The sequence below is a fragment of the Passer montanus genome, unplaced genomic scaffold (assembly GCF_014805655.1).
Source record: "Passer montanus isolate IOZ18808 unplaced genomic scaffold, ASM1480565v1 scaffold18, whole genome shotgun sequence".
In the NCBI taxonomy this organism is placed as follows: Eukaryota; Metazoa; Chordata; class Aves; order Passeriformes; family Passeridae; genus Passer; species Passer montanus.
This window is the reverse complement of record NW_024365381.1, coordinates 8,190,822-8,209,302: the sequence shown is the minus strand read 5'-3', so window position 1 is coordinate 8,209,302 and position 18,481 is coordinate 8,190,822. Positions and strand designations below refer to the sequence as shown.

General features: G+C 43.7%; 1 protein-coding gene across 2 annotated transcripts in view; it reads right to left on the bottom strand.

Annotated features, from left to right (window-relative positions):
- GALNT16 (polypeptide N-acetylgalactosaminyltransferase 16) overlaps positions 1-18,481 on the bottom strand; it is a 74,624-nt gene that overhangs the window by 45,640 nt on the left and 10,503 nt on the right. Inside the window, exon 1 of one of the 2 annotated variants that reach the window (XM_039704806.1) lies at positions 13,229-13,258. The exons of the other annotated variant lie outside the window; for it this stretch is intronic. The gene's annotated coding sequence lies outside the window, so the exon portion shown is untranslated. Of the gene's footprint in view, positions 1-13,228; positions 13,259-18,481 lie in introns of those variants that run through there. 2 annotated transcript variants of the gene reach the window in all.

Below are 18,481 nucleotides of genomic sequence, written 5' to 3'. Positions count from 1 at the left end.
TCTTCCCTCAGTTTGAAGTCTAATGCACACAAATGTCTATTATGCAAATGTACAATATAATTTTTTGGTTTTATATACTTATGATATTTACATACATTGATTTTGTATAAAAAGCACTCACATACATCTGGCTTCTATGTTTGTTCAGTCTTTATCTCATACCCTGGAATAATGCCATTGGTCCCCATTCAGCAAACTTTGTTGTGACATGAATGCTGCCACTTTTCCTCATAGGAACCTTTATGCTGTTGTATTCCACTCCAGGAGAAAAACAATGTAGAAAACCCCATGAGAAATAGTGAGTGGACAGATTTCAAAACTGCTGACTACCAGTACAAGCAGGGAGTGTGAGGTCTGTAGGGTTGCTGTTCTTGAAACAGCACTTGTTTTCCAAGCACATTCCCCTGTATCCATAAATATCCATGACAACATCTGGTGTCAGGGAGAAGACAGACAGGACAGCACGCTTTTTGAATACCTAAGGGACTAGGCTGCTCATGCTGGCACCCACATCAAAGCAGCAGCACTGTCAGAAAGAGATCCCAGCAGGTAGCTGGGACACAGCGCCTCTGGGTATGGAGGTTTTGCACAGAGAAGATGGTCACACGGACATGAAGCTGTCTGCATTCAGACATCTGTTTAGTATCACACAGGAAATCTACTCAGCAAAAGCCATCCAGGTTACTTACTGTAGGCAGGAATACTGCTCTGCTAAAGGTCATACCTACACAATCTTTAAAAGTGTGTTTTGAGGTCCTTCAGAGTAAAAAAGGTGCTATGTTAAGAAGCATTTTTTTATTTTGGAAATATATCCCTGTCTTCATAGACATTTAAATGTGCAAAGAATGCCTCTGATTTCCCAGTGGTTTTGAAGTAGGAAAACAAAGAAGAAAAAGGAACAATATCCTGTTATTTGTCTTCTAATTCTTAGATACTCAGTGGCCACTTGGGTGTTACCTGAACCCTGATCTACAGCACCTGCATCAAGACAGACTCACATATAGCATTCTGTATCAAGATGATGCCCCCATGGCCCCCTGGTAACAGCCAAAAAGCCAACAAGACAGCTCAAATGAGGGTGGTCCATGTCTTCATAAATCATCAGTCACATAAACTGCATCTCCCTCTGCCCACTCCCCCACCTACGCTGTCTGCACAGGCACAACATGTGTATGTGCCTGCCTGCTGAGGTATTAATCTATTCCCTTTGAACTCGAGTGACCTACATTCAGTCCTTTCCTCCCAGTGAATCACAACTGTCTGGAGTGACAGATGCCACCACAGATATTTTCACAGAAAAGGAGAAGGCAACTTTAGGCCTCCTAAGCTGCTAACACAGTAAGCAGTGAACTGGTTACCTAAGAGATGAGCAGAGGTCAGCTGGCACTGAGAAGTGGGCACCACTCACCCAAAGTATTAAAGTATTTAATTATGTTAAGCTTGCAGCTCATTTTCTTTGCCTTCAAGATCACACTGTAAGGGCTTTTTCTAAGGCTAGAGAAAGGAAGCTGAAGTACCTCTTTAATCATTCATCCTCAAGAGATGAGGATGAATTAAATCTCTTTAAATTGAGATTAGAAGATTAAGCATAAAATAGTGCGGTTTTGCAACTAGCCAACATTCACACTCCACAAAAATAGTGTGCACATGCACAGCTGAGCCAGGAAGACAAAGGGACACCTCAGGAGATTTCACATCTCCACAGGGGCAAAGCCAGCCCCACAGCAGGAGGGGGAATTTCTCCCTGTCTTCCAACAAGGAAAGATTTTTTTCTAATGTGTTTTTGTTAGCAGGTGTTGCTCAAACAGTCATGATTTTAAATATAAACCAATTCTGCTCCAAATTGACCCTACTGACCCTGTCACACCTCTCACAGGTAGCTGCACCAGGCAGGTGAGAAGCACTGCACATCCTGCAGATGGAGCCGGGTGCAGTCTGGCCCCAGGAGCCACACTCCTCCCTGCCTTTGTGCCAGCTGGGCCCAGTACCACACTGGCCCACAGCCCCAGAGCCTGCACTGACCTTGTCTTCCCAGGAGATAACACCTGAACAGCTTCTGACCTTGACAAGCCAAGTAATTTACCACAATGCTCCCCACACACAGCTCCTCCTCACATTAAATTTTGAACATCATAGAGAAAGACTTTAGGCAGGACATATTGTTTGGGAGTCAGACAGGCCCAAGATGAAAATGCAAATTGTCTGTAAACCAACAACCAAAGTGACATTTAGCAGAGTGACTTAATATAGCTCCTCATGTCACTGCTGAATCATGACCTGGTTTCTTAGCGAATTTCAAGAATGACCTTCAGCTCACAATGTAAACTTGTATTTTGGAGGTTTAAAGCTATGAGATCTACTCCCAAAGACTGTACAGACATTCCTTCTGTAGTGACAATAGTGATGGTGCATATACTAATATAAATTATTTTGTAATAAATCCATGATTTATTACAAAAATGAGTCCCTTCGTATAAGCCCTTCTTCACTCAGACATCTTCTCTGCTAGGCATTCAGCCCTGAGGTATGCAACATTGTTTTCTAATAGTGGAAAAACTCACTGCCTATTCATCCGTGAAGATTTGAGACTATCAGGCCATTGCCATTTTGTTTAGGAGCCAAATGATATTCCATTTTAATTGATTAATTTTTCAGTGACTGCATTGCTCCAATTCCAGGACTTAGCAATCAATGTGAACTGACAAAACCCTCAGAGCTGCACTCTGCTTCTGTTTGGGTCTCCATTTGCAAAGGCATTAAATTCACCTCCCCAACAGCAAATTTAATCAAGGATGCATACCAATGAAGAACCGTGCAATGGGCTCATATATGCCTGTCAAATATGAAAAACACCTGTGTTATGCTATGCAGGCCTCTGTCATTCTAGGCTTCAATCACACTAATAATAGAGGCTCCCTCAACAGCCCCTCAGCTCTGGCATTTAGTCACTGTCAATGAGGAAAGAGCTGGGCACATAAGAAAGAGCAGAAACACTGAAGCATCACAAAAATACACTCAGGACAGGTATGGCTACAACCACTGCTCATGGAAATACAGTTCCATCCATGCACAAAGTGACACAGCCCCTCACACACCCCCTTGTCTCATTCTGCAGGTGCAAACTGCAGCAAAACAAAGTCAGTGATAGTGAGGATCTTTAAAATCTATTACTCAATCAATCCCTGTCCAATACAAAGGGCATCATCTGATTGTCCACACACAATGCTCAAAGTTCTGAATTGTAAGAACATCTTGTAAAGATACAACTCCTGGGTTATGTTGTTAGGACAACTCACAGCTTTTCTATGGATAGGACAAATTTTTGCTGTCAAAGTTGCAAAAAAGAAAAAACTGGATACCTAGAAATTCAAAACCCAGAAGGTAAAGAACACAGAACTTGATTTTCAAACCAAGCAATGTTTGAATGTTTTGTCAGCAATAACACCACTACAGAAACCTTGGGCTATAGCAGTTTCTTTTGGCCTGGCTTAACCATATGATCAGGCAGATTTTGGAGCTGCTGGTTTTGAGCTCATTTATGAAAAGGTATATCTGGAATTTTTCTCCATTTATTTAATTAATGAAATTTTGCCCAAATTCCATTTTTTAAAAACTTTCAGTCATGCAACCAAGTCCCAATTCCCTCTCACCCAAAAACTACTCCTGACATACCAGACTCCTCTCCTGGCCACCCAGCTCACCCAGTGATCAGCTCAGCAGTTTCCACTCTGTGAGCAAGATTTCACTTTTCAAAGTTCATGTATGGGTCACAGCAAGAATAGCTGGGGCTGTGATCCCAGCCTTTGGCTTCTCAAGGGTGTTGTGTGAGTATAACCAACACTGCCAAGAAGGCAGTTTTCCCTTTTCAAGATCTGATCTTTTTAAAAATTCTCCTCTTCCAAAGTATGACGGCTGAGTATAACCAGTAGGATTGAGTGATCTCCACTCACAGCCCTGGGCAACACAACAGCCTCACTGACCTCCCACAGCCTAAGGAGCACTGGGCAGGTGCATTTTCCACCACACAGACCTCTTTCACCAAAGAGAGAGAACAGCTCCAAAAAGCCACTGGTCAAAGAACCTTGCCCAGGCCTTCAGCAGCCTTCCTAAATATGAATGAAAAATAAACTTAGACACATCCAGTCCTGTCACAGCTCCATGAAACCCACAGGTTTGCTCACGAGGATGAGGACTGCTCGGTGAGTTCTGCTTTCTCCTCTCCACACAAAGATGCATGAAGCACATAGGCATTGTTTGTCTTCAGAAAAACACAGTGTAAAAGTCTGAGTGATTGTAAATTATTAGCTAAATTCAGTGGTAAAATTGCCAGTGACATCAGCAGAAATTCAGCTACAACAAAAATAAAAATAGTGAGAAAAAAACCACATACAGAGCACTCACAGAGGACCCAATTTCCTGCTATCTTTCAGAATTTTAGAAAAATTAAACTGCTTAGCACACTAAGGTTCCCTTTCTTACAACTCTTTATTTGCTCTGGAAAATGGCTCTTGTTTAAAACCATTTTAACTATGTTGTAAATGGCTTTCATTACCTAGAAGACAAATAATGTATAAATTTCTAGCTGGAAGTTGTGGTGGTGATGTAAAGATAAAAAGCAAAACAGCTTGAGGTATGAAGTCTGTAAAACAGCTTTTTCTCCAAACCAGAAAAAAACAGTTGAGACATTCTTCACATTTCTATCTTGCTCTTGTTGGGTTTCAGCATTTCTGGCTCCACAAAGGAACATGGGTAATGAACAAACATGAACAAAAAAAATGTGCTTAGAGGTTTGTTCAAAGTAGATTTAAAAAAAAAAAAAATCATAAAACCAAAAGCAGAACTGTTTTTTCAAGCATCAAAGATATCTTAAAATAAACTTTAAAAACTCCAAACCCTGAAAACCCACAAAAACTTGAAAGGGCTGTTATAGATACGGAGTAGGAGGCCTGTCCCTCATTACAAAAGGTTAATGAGAAAGAGAAATTAGCTTATAATTCTGCATCACAGTCTAGAATGAGCATTTCTTACCTCAGCTGGTTGAATGTGAAAAGTGTTCTGTATGAGTCTGCCCATGGCAAGACTGTGGACCAATGGCACACAGGCAGTGTATTCATCTCCATGCCCCGTTCCAGGCAGCTTCTCTCTGCTGGTCAGACCAGCCACACACCCAAATGCCAATAAAGAGCAACACTCTTCAGCAGAGCACCTTGTACGGAACAAAACAGACTTAACTGCTCAAATCTTATTTTTGATTAGCACAAAGGCAACTGCCAGTGAGGTCCCTGCAACCACAACATGAACATTAGCTCTCATGCCCAGTAGCATTCACTGCTCAGATTCCAGCCAACTGCCAGGACAGCATTCTTCAATCTTTCTCCCTATTTAAGATATTTAAGCAACATTTACTGATGAAGGACTGAAGGACATGACCTTCCTATGTCAATATATACAGCTTTTTATAGAGCTGTCACTCATACAGCTTACAGCTCTCTCTCTCGTCCCTTCCTCCCCAAGCCAATATAAAAAAGCCATATTTAAGGTTGTAGGGTTAGAGACTCAACAAAAAGGGCAATCCTGAATTGTAAGTGTCAATACAAAGCTACTTCTACCATGCACATCCACTAAAAGCTTTACCTGGCATGACTGCACATAATTACATGCCAATGTGTGTCCTCATGCAGGAGATTGAACTCTATGGAGTTCTTCCTCTACTTCCCTGCAATCATGTGCAAAGTACAACAGAAACAAGTGGCATGCCAAAAGTGTCCAGATCAAGGCCCCACTGATATCTCACACACTGTAGCTTTAAAAAATTTGAAGCCTGAAATCATAGTCAGGCCTGCAACTTGGTCTCAAGGGGAGCCAGAGCATCAGTAAGCCAGAGAAGTCTTTGCATTCCAAGGGGCAGCTTCCTTTACACATGCTAGAATCCTGTCAGCATGACCCTTAGGAAGGGATGCAGGAAACAAGACTTTTCTATTTTAGGAGGCAGCATTATCACAGAATCACAGAATGGGTAAAATTGGAAGGGATCACAGTGGGTGATCTGGTCCAACCTCCCTGCTCAAGCAGGGTGATCCTAGAGCACAGGGCACAGGACTGTGGCCAAATGGTTCTTGAATATCTCCAGTGAGGAAGACTCCACAACCTCTCTGAGAAATCTGTTCCATATGGATGGTCACCCACAGAGGACAGAAGTTCCTCCTCCTGTTTAGGTGCATCATTTCCTGCCCATTGCCTCTTGTCCTCCTCCTGTTTAGGTGCATCATTTCCTGCCCATTGCCTCTTGTCCTCCTCCTGTTTAGGTGCATCATTTCCTGCCCATTGCCTCTGCACCATCGAGCAGAGCCTTTGACACAGTCCTCAAGACTGAAAAGGTCCCCCCTCAGTCATCTCTTCTGGAGGCTGAGCAGGCCCAGCTCTCTCAGCGTTTCTTCACAAGGGAGATGGTCCAGTTCCCTCATTGTCTTTGTCATTTTGAGGTCTTTTCTCCTCTTCAAAGCCAGGCCTTCTCAGGACAGGTCTTTTCCTCCTCTAACATCAGCCTCCATAATTATAGCAGGGTCCCCTACACCTCTGTAATTGCCATTCTGGAAGTTCTTTCCCTTCTCTTTATCTATTGCCCAGTCCTGCAGTATTTTCCAGTGGATGCTTGTGGAGAGGGAAATGGCTATCCAAGCTACCAAGAAACCCCATGCCATAGGCATGTTGTAGAAGGGCCTGCTCCATCTCTGCCAGAAACTCAATGTGCTCCACTACCTTCCCTCTAGAAGGATTTTAACACTGCCCAAAACAGTGAAAAAATGGAAAACAAGATTGAAACCACAGCAAAACCCAGAACTACTGCACACACAAATAAGCACCACACCAGGGAAGAAGCTGAACTCCCTTTGCCTTCTCCCAGACCTGCCACTGAATGTGCTGCTGGAAGTAACAAGAGATACCCATTTCCTCCAACTAGTCTAAGCCCTCTGAATGTCAGATGAAAGACCCAAGCTACTCTTAAACTCAAACTGCAGGACATTCCAATGCTCCAGAATGCATTTGACCACTCATCTCTCATTGCCTGGATGGGTAGCAGACAGGGAGTGACAGACCAAAAGCACACCAACAGTGACACACCAACAGCCTGCAACTGCTGCTAGCCTGCCTCAAGCAGAGGGAACAGTAGGTCTCATATTTGGAAAGATCCCAAGACATCATAAACCTGCTGCAGTTTCCCTTTACAGCACATTTCTGTCTCTGATTGCATATACAACCACCAGGGCACAGGCTATAAAGCCCAAGCCTACAGTTAATACAGAGATCTGCCTGCATTTCTAGATGTTTGTTACCATAGCAATACCACAGTGCTTTTTAGCTTGTTTTGTTGCTTTTGGGTTTTTTAAAGTCCCTATCCGGTGCACACAGAGCCAATTCCCAGTTGTGTGAGAAGGAAAGCTGACAGTGTGCTGTGGATGTGGCAGAGCCTCCTGCCTGGGAGCAGGGTGCTGGGAGGAGATGCTCAGCTCCTGCCTCAGCCCCACTGTGACTGCAGGGCTCTGTGTGCTTCGTTCACCAAAGCCATTGCTGACGCCTGCACCCAGCATGGTGTCGCTTCCTACCCACGCTGATCAGCACCACATCACTGCACTTCTTGCCTCTTGGGGAGCTCTTGTGATTAACTTTTCTCAGAACACCCATCGGATTCTTAGGAGCATCCACTTTCAGCTTCTTACTCAAACAGCTCAGCCAAAAGCAGCTTACAAGGCCATCACAAATAACGTAAAGCCAACTTTTTCTTCAATGCTAGAGTTTACTTCAGGGTCTGGTAGTGATCTACAGAAGCCTTAAAACAGCTACCCTAAGACTGTTTTCCAGGCCTGCCATATCAACACACAGCTTGGACAACAGCTTTTTTTCAGCATACCATTTACAGGCTACTCAAAGCATGTGAAAAAGACAAAAAAAGCTGACTGACAGCTATTTACTCCTCTAATATAATTAGAGGAGTAAATGTAGTCATGTTCAGAATCAAGGCTATCCACAGGAGAATCCTTCCAGAAGCAGAAAGAAATACATTCTTTTGCCAGCAGATTTATTATATCTTTTTTAAGAGTCAAACACTTGGTACATTTGGGTAATTTTGGAAAGCTGGCACTTTAGCAACCAATGCCCCAAGCTAGTGGAGCAGAAGAGCTTAGCAGCACACTTCATTAGAAACCAGTGAAGTTAAACAACAGAAAATTGTCTCTCACCATCAAACCTTGTGAGTTATGTCCATCATAAAATGGAACAATTTTTGCACACCCATCCTGCTGATGCACACAACCCACGTGTGTATGCCAGTTCACAGAGGGTAACTGCCTGGTACGGCTCCTGCAAATGAAGAATCATTCCTTAAACACAGGCAGCACACGTTTGTACTGCAACACTAAAGGCCTGGAATTGATAGATATCTGTCAGCCATGCAGAACAAGAAAATGAATAATTTCATTACAAGACAGCAGAAAGGTACCTCTCAAAAGTTCACTGATCTTTAGTCAGAGATTAGGGAAGGAATCATGTTTCTCATTGCAGAAAAGTGATTTTCCTCACTGAAGGCAAAATTGTAATATGAGAAAGACTGCTTCAGAAATGGCTGCCTTTGAGAAAGACAATTGACACGGACCATGCACTGTGGTGAAGGCAATGCAATAGCAATTTATATCTCTGCATTAAGCAGTGTCAACAGTTCAAATTCTACTGTGCCAGGTCTAAGACATGCTGATAAGTGTCAAGAGAAAAGATACCTATCTCAAGGAGGCTGATTAACTTGGGAACACTAAAAAATCCATTAAAATCTCATGGGCAGAGGTACTGCAACTCTCATAGCAATCACAAGTAAATGCTCATTCATTGTGGTTTTAATCAGTGGAGTTGAAAGCATTTCATTGGTTTGGCTGGTGGTGCTGCAAGGCTCAGAGATCACCTCCAGCTAAAGAGGGGTCTACCCACTGCAAGCCACTGGTGACTTTATCAAAAGATATATGTGTGAGTGATCCCATCTTGAGCAAGCTCACCCTCACACAGGAGGGTAACCTGGCTTGTCCCCAGTTCTGGGATGCCCCAAATCCTGCTTACGGGTGCCCAAGACAAGAGAAGCTGGAGAGGAAGGAAGGCAGCTGGGTCCCAGAGCTGCTTGCTCCACCATCCATTTCTGCAGGATGCCTCTGGGGCTTTAAACTAAAGGTATTCAAGACAAACCTCTGCTTGATGGGGATGGAAGTGCATCAGCCAAATTGATCAGGTTTGGCATCTTATTAGGTATGTCAATTATTTTGTTAAATTCAGGGAGGCATTCTGATCTCCAGTGCTTTGGCTCAGGTGTCCAAATTGCTTGCCAGTATTTTGTTTGTACCACTCAAAGAGTAGGAGAAACTATAGAACTGAATTGGTACTTTGAACAAAACAGCAAAGTAAGTACAAAGATAATAAAAATCCTCTGTACTGAAAAAAAGCTCTGCAACAAGAACCTCAAGGCTTTCAGTATATACAGACACAAATAACATGTACAAATCTCCCACACAACTCAGTTCAGAAACTGTGAATGTAGCCATATCTTTGGTTTCCTAAAAAAAAAAAAAATTGTTCTTTTTTTTCCTCATCTGAAAGCAAGGAAGATCTACAGGAATGTTAAATAGCTGCTGTTATCTGCAGTCTAGAGCCAGGGGGAAAAGCAAAAGAAAGCAAAGTTGGTCCTATCTCGCTACTTGCAATGTACTTCCCCTCCAAATTATTTTCCTTTATCCATCCTGCCAGGCCCCCTGCAAGCTCTTCCCATCCCACATCACTTAGATGCTCTGAGTCAGAGGCTGTCAGACTTTCCATCTACAGGTTAATATTCTCTCTCAGTTATGGAGCCTTGTAGGCCAGTGGCTCACACTGCAGGATATTCCCAGCAAGGCTGCTCCAGCTGTCCTTGGAGCTGAACTGAGAGCTGCCTAGTCCAACTGGGGCACCTTTCCACCCTGTCCTCCACTCAGCACTCAGCTGGAGCTGGGGCTGCAGCAACTGCCCCAGCAAACAACCATCTCTAACCTGGTAACACCTCCACACATGAAAGATCCTACGCTTACTCCCTCACCCACCAGATATGCCCTTAACAGACTCCTCCTATTATAACATAGAGAGCAGTATTGCCAGAACCAATTTCCAAATGACTGATACATTTTGTAGGGAAGCAGCAAGTGGGAAAAGCATATATAGAACACCCATCCCCACCCTCTGCTTTCCTACACACATTCATCCCTTCAATCTCTCCCCAGAGCACTGTGTTAACCTGTGTGAAGCAGTAAATTTTTAACCAAGAGGGGGAAGAACTCTGTCAACTTATTTTAGTTAATAATGACTTTATGTTACCCTTCACTGCACACTTTCATGTTACCACGCAGGTAACAGACATCATGCCTCCCATACCCCCCTGGGAATACCAGGCTGACAACAGGAGTTTTCTTTGCAGTCAACCCACCTGAAGCAAAACATTACCAGAATGGTGTCTTCACCTCCACCCAAGTGCTTTAACCTTGAGTACAAACATCATGGCAACAGAGCAAAAGCAGTTTTCCTCAGGGACCACAGCCAGCATCTGATAGAGATAACCTGGCTTTTGCTTCTCCTGTTTCCCCCCACACTCCTTCCAAATACAACTAACATCCCTCAGTGTTTTCTCAGTCCAGCTACTGGAAGATGACCTCTGTCTCTAGACGTAGCAGGGCCCACATCTCCTGCAGGTATAGGACTGCACTGGCTCAGCCTCTGCCTCTCTTACAGCCCAAAGGGGAGGCAGTACCCAGGGACAAGGTAATACAGGCATTATTTGCAGACAGATGGAGGGATATCTTGGTAAGAATAGTTTCTCCTGCATTTCACAACCATCCAAAAAGTGTCTCTACCAGCACCTGGCAAAATCTGGAGGAATGGCATAGGTTGCTCATCATAACCTGCAGAGCAAAATATAAGATTTGTGCCCTCTCAGAGCCAGAGGAGCTTGCCTGCAGGATCTCAAATCAAATATTCTCACTTCTTTCAGCAAGCCACCACACCTATCTACTGCTTCTGTCATTTGTGTGGTCCCATAAAGATCTTTTAGAGGACACAATCAGTGATGTTCACAAGACTGCAGTCATTCTTCCAGCGCCCTTGAGAAATAGATTAACACTCCCTTTCCATCTCAGCTTAAAGGGAACACTGCAGAGCACAAAATGGCTTCATCAAACGTCTGCTTCCAGATCTACCCAAGTCCTTCACCCAAAAGACCTTGCTATTCTGAAACCCACAGTGTTTGATTTAATTAACTGCTTCCAGCAGCGCAAAGCAGCCACTGAAGAGCAGGTCTTCATGAAACACATTGACCTAGCTTTTATGCTTAAAGGACAGCTGAAAATACCAGCTTTGACATACTGTGAGAGCCAGAGTAGGATTTGGCCCAGTACAGTACAAGTGAGCCCACCTGCTACAATGCTGGCCTTCTCAAAACACACTTTCTCCATTCCCCCTGTAAGCGCCCTTGTGGGTGGGCTTCCCCATCTGCCTCTGCCTGCCACACTGGTCCTCAAGGCTCCAGGGCTGAGGACAAAGTCTTTGCCAAGTTAGAAGAGGGCTCAAAACTCATGTCTGAGACAGCTTCCATACGTTCACTTCCTTTTTAGTCAGGGAAGGAAACATTTCTCCTCAGCCATCTGTTAATACCATGATATCCATCTGGAGGGGAAGAAAGGAGACAAACCAGCTAAAAGAAAATTTCCCCAAGGAGATGAATGGGGGTTATTGGCTAAAAAACCCACCAAAATCAATTCTGCAGTAGTCCAATAGTTCCTAGCTTAGGAGAAGGGCCCTGCTGTACCCCCAGCAAATATTTCAATAAGGCTGATGTGCTTTGCAGCCTGCAAGATGTTCTTGCTTTATTCTTTAAAAAAGACACAGACCTTTCAAAACCTGAAGGTAAGCAATTAATCCCTGGTGCTGGAAGCTAGTATTCACACAGAAGAACCTAATAAGCCATTTTGAACCTCTAATTCTTGAACTTTGCACAGAAAATGGACTTTCTCTTCTTTGAATGCTTCCAAAATGGCATGCCTTGGCCACCTGAGGGAGGGCAGAGAGAAAAAGCAGGGTGCAAGATGTACCCCAAGCCAAGCTGTTCAATTTTAAATTATCATAGCAAATTATTTTTTTGCACTCTATCCCTTCCTTTCTAGTGGCAGTATGGGAGAAGAGCACATAGATGTTTTAGGAGAGGGCAGCTGTTAAGATTTCAGCATGCTGTGATTTTCCCCCTTTATCCCAGCAGATAAAGATATTTTTGAATATGCAAGTTTTAAGCATTTGCTGATCAACAGATAGCAAGCCTTGTGGAACTACCACAACTTAAAAGTCACTTGTTCATTAACTAATTAAAAGCACAATAATGGTTATAGTATCCCATGAATTCTCTACCATTCTAACACCCACATTTTTAAATGGTAGCACAGCAATGTCATAAGGGACCTCATCTTTCTGCAGACATCAAGGACTGAAAGGATATAGAAATAGTAAACAAGAACAGACACATTTCTGAGGAATTTCTGAGGATGTGATTAATCGCTATCCCCTGCCATAACAACAAGAGAAAGATGCCCATGTTTATGATGAATTCTTCTAATCAAGAACCCTGTGCAAATGGCATATGTTTCACATGAGGGCTTTTGTCTGAACCAGAAACCAAGTTCAAGGATAAAATTCAATTGCATAGCAAGGTAAGCACAAATCACAGGGACACTCTTCCCTCTGCCAGGCAGGAGCCAATGAACCATTCCTGGACAACTCGTTACTGTCTGCCTCATTTGAGCCACTTTTACAAGGGCCTTCACCTCGCAGCATTGCAAGATGTCCCACTTGCAAACAGAGACCTGCACTCTGAATGCTGCCTCCTAAAGATACCCAGTGAGGAGAGGCATCATCCTCAGGGCAAAGCATGCTGGCACTGTGCATCAGCAGGGTGTATTCACTTCAATTTTCCTTATTAGCCCTGCCTTCCCTGCAGAAGAGCCATGACTATTTAAACATGCACTGAAGCTCCAAGGAAGGGGATGTCAGTTAAATGCCCAGCGGGAAAGACATTCAAAGAGAAAGTCAATGGAGCCTGAGCAATCAGTGTAAATCAAGACTTTAACCTTTCTGAGCCTCCTTCAGACTCTTGATCTGTAAAAGAAGATGCTTAAACACTTACCACATTTCTGAAGACTCAAGTGCACATGACCTGTCAATGCAAAAAATGTTTATTACTGAAAGTACCAATAGAAGTGTTTCAGTCTTATTGTCTGTGGACTGTTTTCCCTGTAAAAACCATTGGGCAGAACAGATGCCACTACAAGTCTGTTTAATGTAGATATATGGATTCACTTTCAACGTGTACCTCTCTGGTAGATAGACCCTTAGCTTGATGCAATATCCAATTCCTACTAATCTGACACTTCTGACAGCAATTAAGTCATAACTACAGCAGCCAGTATCCCAGCTTCTGGTGCATAAAACCACAGTTTCTGTTTATTGACCAGCAGAGAGAAATCTGGCTGCCTGGCAGCTGAATCAGATGGGAGTAGCCCCTTTCCAATGCAGCAAAGAAAACTTCCAAAGAAAATCATCCTCTATCCACTGCTCTCTGGGGTAACACAATTAGGCCATGACATACAGACAGGTCATTTAATACAATAGGAAAAAATCCACTGATAGCATTTCCCTTGCCTGAATGCAAGGCAGGCTGTTAAATTACCTCTGAAGGAGCAGACAGGCCTCTCTAAGAGCAATCCTCTCTTCCCAAACCACACATCTTTAAAGGGCAGCCAGCTCCAGCCCGGTCACATTGAATTCTGCTCTGTAACCCCAGCATCCTCAGATAATCTTTCCTGCTGGTTCCAGACACTGGTTCCAATCTGGCTCAATATACACTAATATAGATAAAACCATAGCATTGTGCTTACTGCATTTTATACTGGCAACCTATTTAATGGAACAGGGGAAAGGAAGAGCTATCAGATAGTTTCTGTACCTCCCAAAGCAAGCCAGAAGCCATGGTGTCATTTTTGCAGGAGGCAGTCAGCATCTGCAGGGAGGCTGCAGTTATTTTAAGGCAATATTAAGAGTCCACATTTCAGTGAACAATTAAATATTTAAAATGTATTAAAATAGTTTTAAATATATTTTAATACTTCCACACTTTCTCTATCCTAGGAGAACACAAAAAAGCCAAAAAGTCTTGCACTCCACACTTCTTCAAACATCTTTCTCATCCCAAAGAAGCACCAAGCAAACTCCTCCAATTCAGATAAGCTAGTTCAGTAAATCAAGGAGAATACTGCCATTACACCATCACACTCTGAGAAATGTACCAAATCAATTTCATTAAAGCTAATGGAGTTTTTTTAAAACATGTTTTTGAGAAATGGACAGTGACAAGTTCTTTCAGGTCAACAATTACTAAAGCACAGTATAAATACCTTCCTCCTTGCCAGCCTTGGTGTCTGTCCTGAAAACAGATCACTGAGCTGCCCTCTAACACTGAAGACATTCCCATGCAGTTGTTTATCACACACTTTGGTAACACTGGAGGTACTGAACTGGCAGGAGAATTGTACACAGTTCTTCTAGAAGCACAACGTTTAGGGAGCCTGGATGGCACTACCAAACAGGTGGGGATTTTTTACTCACCCTTTTCAGAAGCAAAGGTATTTCTTTTAGATCAGGCTTTAGGTCTATTTTGGCCATCTTTTCCCCTCAAGTAAGTCCAAAGAGCCCATTTCTGCTTACAGTGCAGAGCCATTCTGAAAAACCAATTCTGCAGAACAAATTCTGTCCCACTCCCACTACCCCAACAGCACCATGTGGAGATATTCAAGAAGCAATAGCAAGTCTGTGTCAAACAGGACAGACTTACTGAAGGATGTTGAGTTGCTTGTGCTTGTTAGGAGCTTTCTCGAGGTGGCATAGTGCTGCTGACCTAGAAACATCACTCCTCACCCCTCTGATCAGGAGAGGTGCTCTCCAGCATGCTGCAGAACGGGTTATCCAGCTCAGGTACAGGCTGTACCCTGGGGCCCCTCACTTAAGAGTGCCAAGTTCTCCCTGCCTGCAATACAGAATTATTGGCAATATGACCCAGTATCACCCGCCAAAACAACAGTGGTAAAGCCCTGGCCATCCATTTGTAACTCTCCATCTTCCAGCTGATGTTGTCCAGACTGCTGGAGCCTGAACTGGGCAAGCACCCCTTCTCAGCACAAAGCTGGCTCTGCAGTGGCAGCAGCAGATGCCCGACATTCAGACTCCTGTCTGAAGGAAAATGAGAACAACCAGCCTAATTCACCCGTGTAAAATTCTGCTCCTACAAAAGCAGACAATGTTGCTGCACTTGCATTTGACTATTAATAACCCGTGGGGAAAAGGCCACATGCCCAGTCAGATGGTAGTGCCCGTGACAACTTGTGCCACATGCCACCAACCAGGCATACAAGAATTTCAGCATCCAGCACTCTGCTTTTATCTGCACAAAGAACAGGGCAGCAAGACAATGAACGAGTGCGTGCTGCAAACTCCAGGAACGTATTCCCTGATGAAAACTCTTTTTTCTTCCTGCAGAGAGAATGATTAAAAGCGTTACAGTGTATTTTCCACTCAGAAGAGCGAATTACACAGAATACTGGTTTAAGCACGTGGTTAAGGATGTAATTTGGCATTAAAAACAATGTAACACAAGGCACCTCACTTCACCCTGATTAGGTTGAGAATGTAAGTCTTCAAAAGCAGAATTGAAATGAAGAAGCACCATCAGCCCCAAGAAGCCCTGCTGTTCATCACCCCAGCCAGTCAAGGAGTGTTTCAACCCCATTCAGCAGCTGGGCTGCAGTGGGAGAAGCTGAAGCTTCCAGAGCTCAGCAAACACCCTGAGATTTACTCCACTACAGCCTGGTGAGGAAGTTAATCATTATGAGAAGTCATGTTGCTACGCGGTAACAGGTTTAATGATTAACATTTACACATCACCAGGAAGTTTTTTCTAACCTGTCTCGTGTCCTGGCAGCTTGTTCTCAAATGCTACTTCTTCCCTGAAAATGAACGTGCAAAAAGAAATGCACAACCAAAACACAAGGTGGCATTTGAGGTAACTGAGGTAATCAGGGAGAAGGGATTTCCCAGGATGCTCCCTCCAGCCACAACCCATATTTGTTTCCCCCCAAGGTGTCTCAGTTCACTCATGTTACATAAAATATGTGCCAAAGTGGTTTTAGGTGGCCAACACATCACTGGTCACAGAAATTATGAGGGGTGGGGAGGTAATCCAAATATATTATCAATGCAAAATGTAATGAGGGATGGCCAGTTACAATAGGAGCTACCACAGGACAGAGTTTTAATTGTCTCTGGGATAGTAACTGGAATCCAGTAGCAAATTCATTTAATATGTTGGTACACAATTAATATCCAAGCTGTCTTGGCTTCACTGGTATTTTCATCAGAGTTAATAACCAGAGGTTAGCAGCTCTCAATAATGCTTTGTTTCCTTTCAGCAGAGCTCAAGGCTTAGCCTCAGCTCTCCATCAGGGGAATGGGGGAAAGAATGTTTTATATCCCCAACTCTTTATCTCACTCATGTACAGAGGTTATAAACTCCAGGACAGAAGCTGTCTTTTCTGTCCACATTTGCACAAAAGAGCCTGCAGTCTGGACAGTCAAAGCGATCTGCAGATAAACAGGAAGCACCCAGCAGTACAGGCCTTGTGTGAGGTCTGGGATAGGAGCAAGACAAATGAGAGATGTCACACAACTCTTACATGCAAATTGCTTGAAAAAGGATGGCAAGGCAACTGGTAACTCCAAGCAGGCTTGTGGTAGCCCCTAATGGTTTAATTATTCAACTGGTCTCCCTGTCTCACTCTCTCTTCACAGAACATGTCCCCCACATTCAGAAAGACCCTGCTACAGAGACACACGCAGCTGTGAGCTGTGCACTCCCCTTGTACACAGAGTTACACCTAGGGCAGGGAAAAGGAGTTTTCATGGAGAACAGATTCTCCCCAGGTCTGTCCTTTTGCACCTGAACCCTCAGCACACTGCCAAGCCTCACCCAACTCCTACCAAGCAGTTCCAGGTAATGGCTGGAGTCACCCCCATGGCAACCCAGGGCAAATCTGGTCTCTGCATTGCACAGATGCTGAGCCCACCCCAGGATAAGCAGCACCTGACTCAAATGGCTCACAACTGACAGGCACTGATCAAAATGCGTCTAAATTTATCCCTTTCAGATAAGGGACAGTGATATGGGAATTTATCTTGGGAAGAAAAATATTGAACAGAAAATTTAAAGCAAATTCCTCAATGGAAATATTTTCCATTCAAATTCAACTCACTCACCTGCTCAAGACCACAAAGATACACATTGTCTCTAATGATTCAAAATAACCTTCTGGCAACATGTTTCATGGCTGTCCTTGCCACACAGAATGGTGAAGACCACACTTTAAGCTCTGCACAGGGCCAGCAAATTAAATGCAGCAGTGGGAGATGTATTTCTACCAGAATTATAAAAGTACCAGCAGAAAGCTGGACAAGAAAATTGATGACGTACTGTGGATACTCAAAATCTACCTAGTCTTTATGACTCTATCACAAGACTTAGTTTAGCAAGTTCCTGGATGTTTAAAAAACACCATGTGCAGCATTATTTCCTAAATTCTTAGACTGACTGCTACATGAACTAGGGAATCCAAATGGTCACCCTGCATTTCTACTTTGTAACACTTTCAAGTATTCTTTCATGGTGAACAGCACCAGCCAGCCACACCCCTCCCTCCTGTGCCCCCCAAAAAAACAAGTCAAGATTCTTCATTTAAAGTTTAGATCTTGGATTCTTCTGAAGCCAAGATGAAGGAGCTGTGCAGAATTGTGTACTGGGGTTTCTGAACGTGCAGCCCCCTGGCAGGAGCAAGTTCCTCTTGTACACTGGTGAACTGGGCAGCCTTACACGGCTCCATGGGTACAGGAGGCACAGAAGAATAAGAAGGGCACTCCTTGATACACCCAGCTCCCACCACCACTCTCCCCTGCTGCAGCTGCTGGTCCTGCCCAGCTCTGTGCTCCTGCCCCCGGCAGTCTGTGGACACAGACTAATGAAAACGTCCTGCTCAGACCCTGCAATAATGCGGGCACAACATGGTAGGGAGAGTTTTCTCACCTTTTCTTCAGCACTTGCAGTGGTGTTAATACCTGTTTATCCATTCTTGGCCATTCTTTATGATGTCTCTTAGGAGCTATTGGGCAAAAGCAGAAGAAAAATACAGAGCATTCCAATCCCCTTTAAGCTCAATGCGACAATTTTAATCCTCTAACTAAAAGGAAAGAGGGGGAAAAATGAGATGGACTGTGACAGGTTGGAAGGACTAAATCCCCGTTAACTAGGGCATCAAGATTTAAAGGGCTCAGCTTTGCA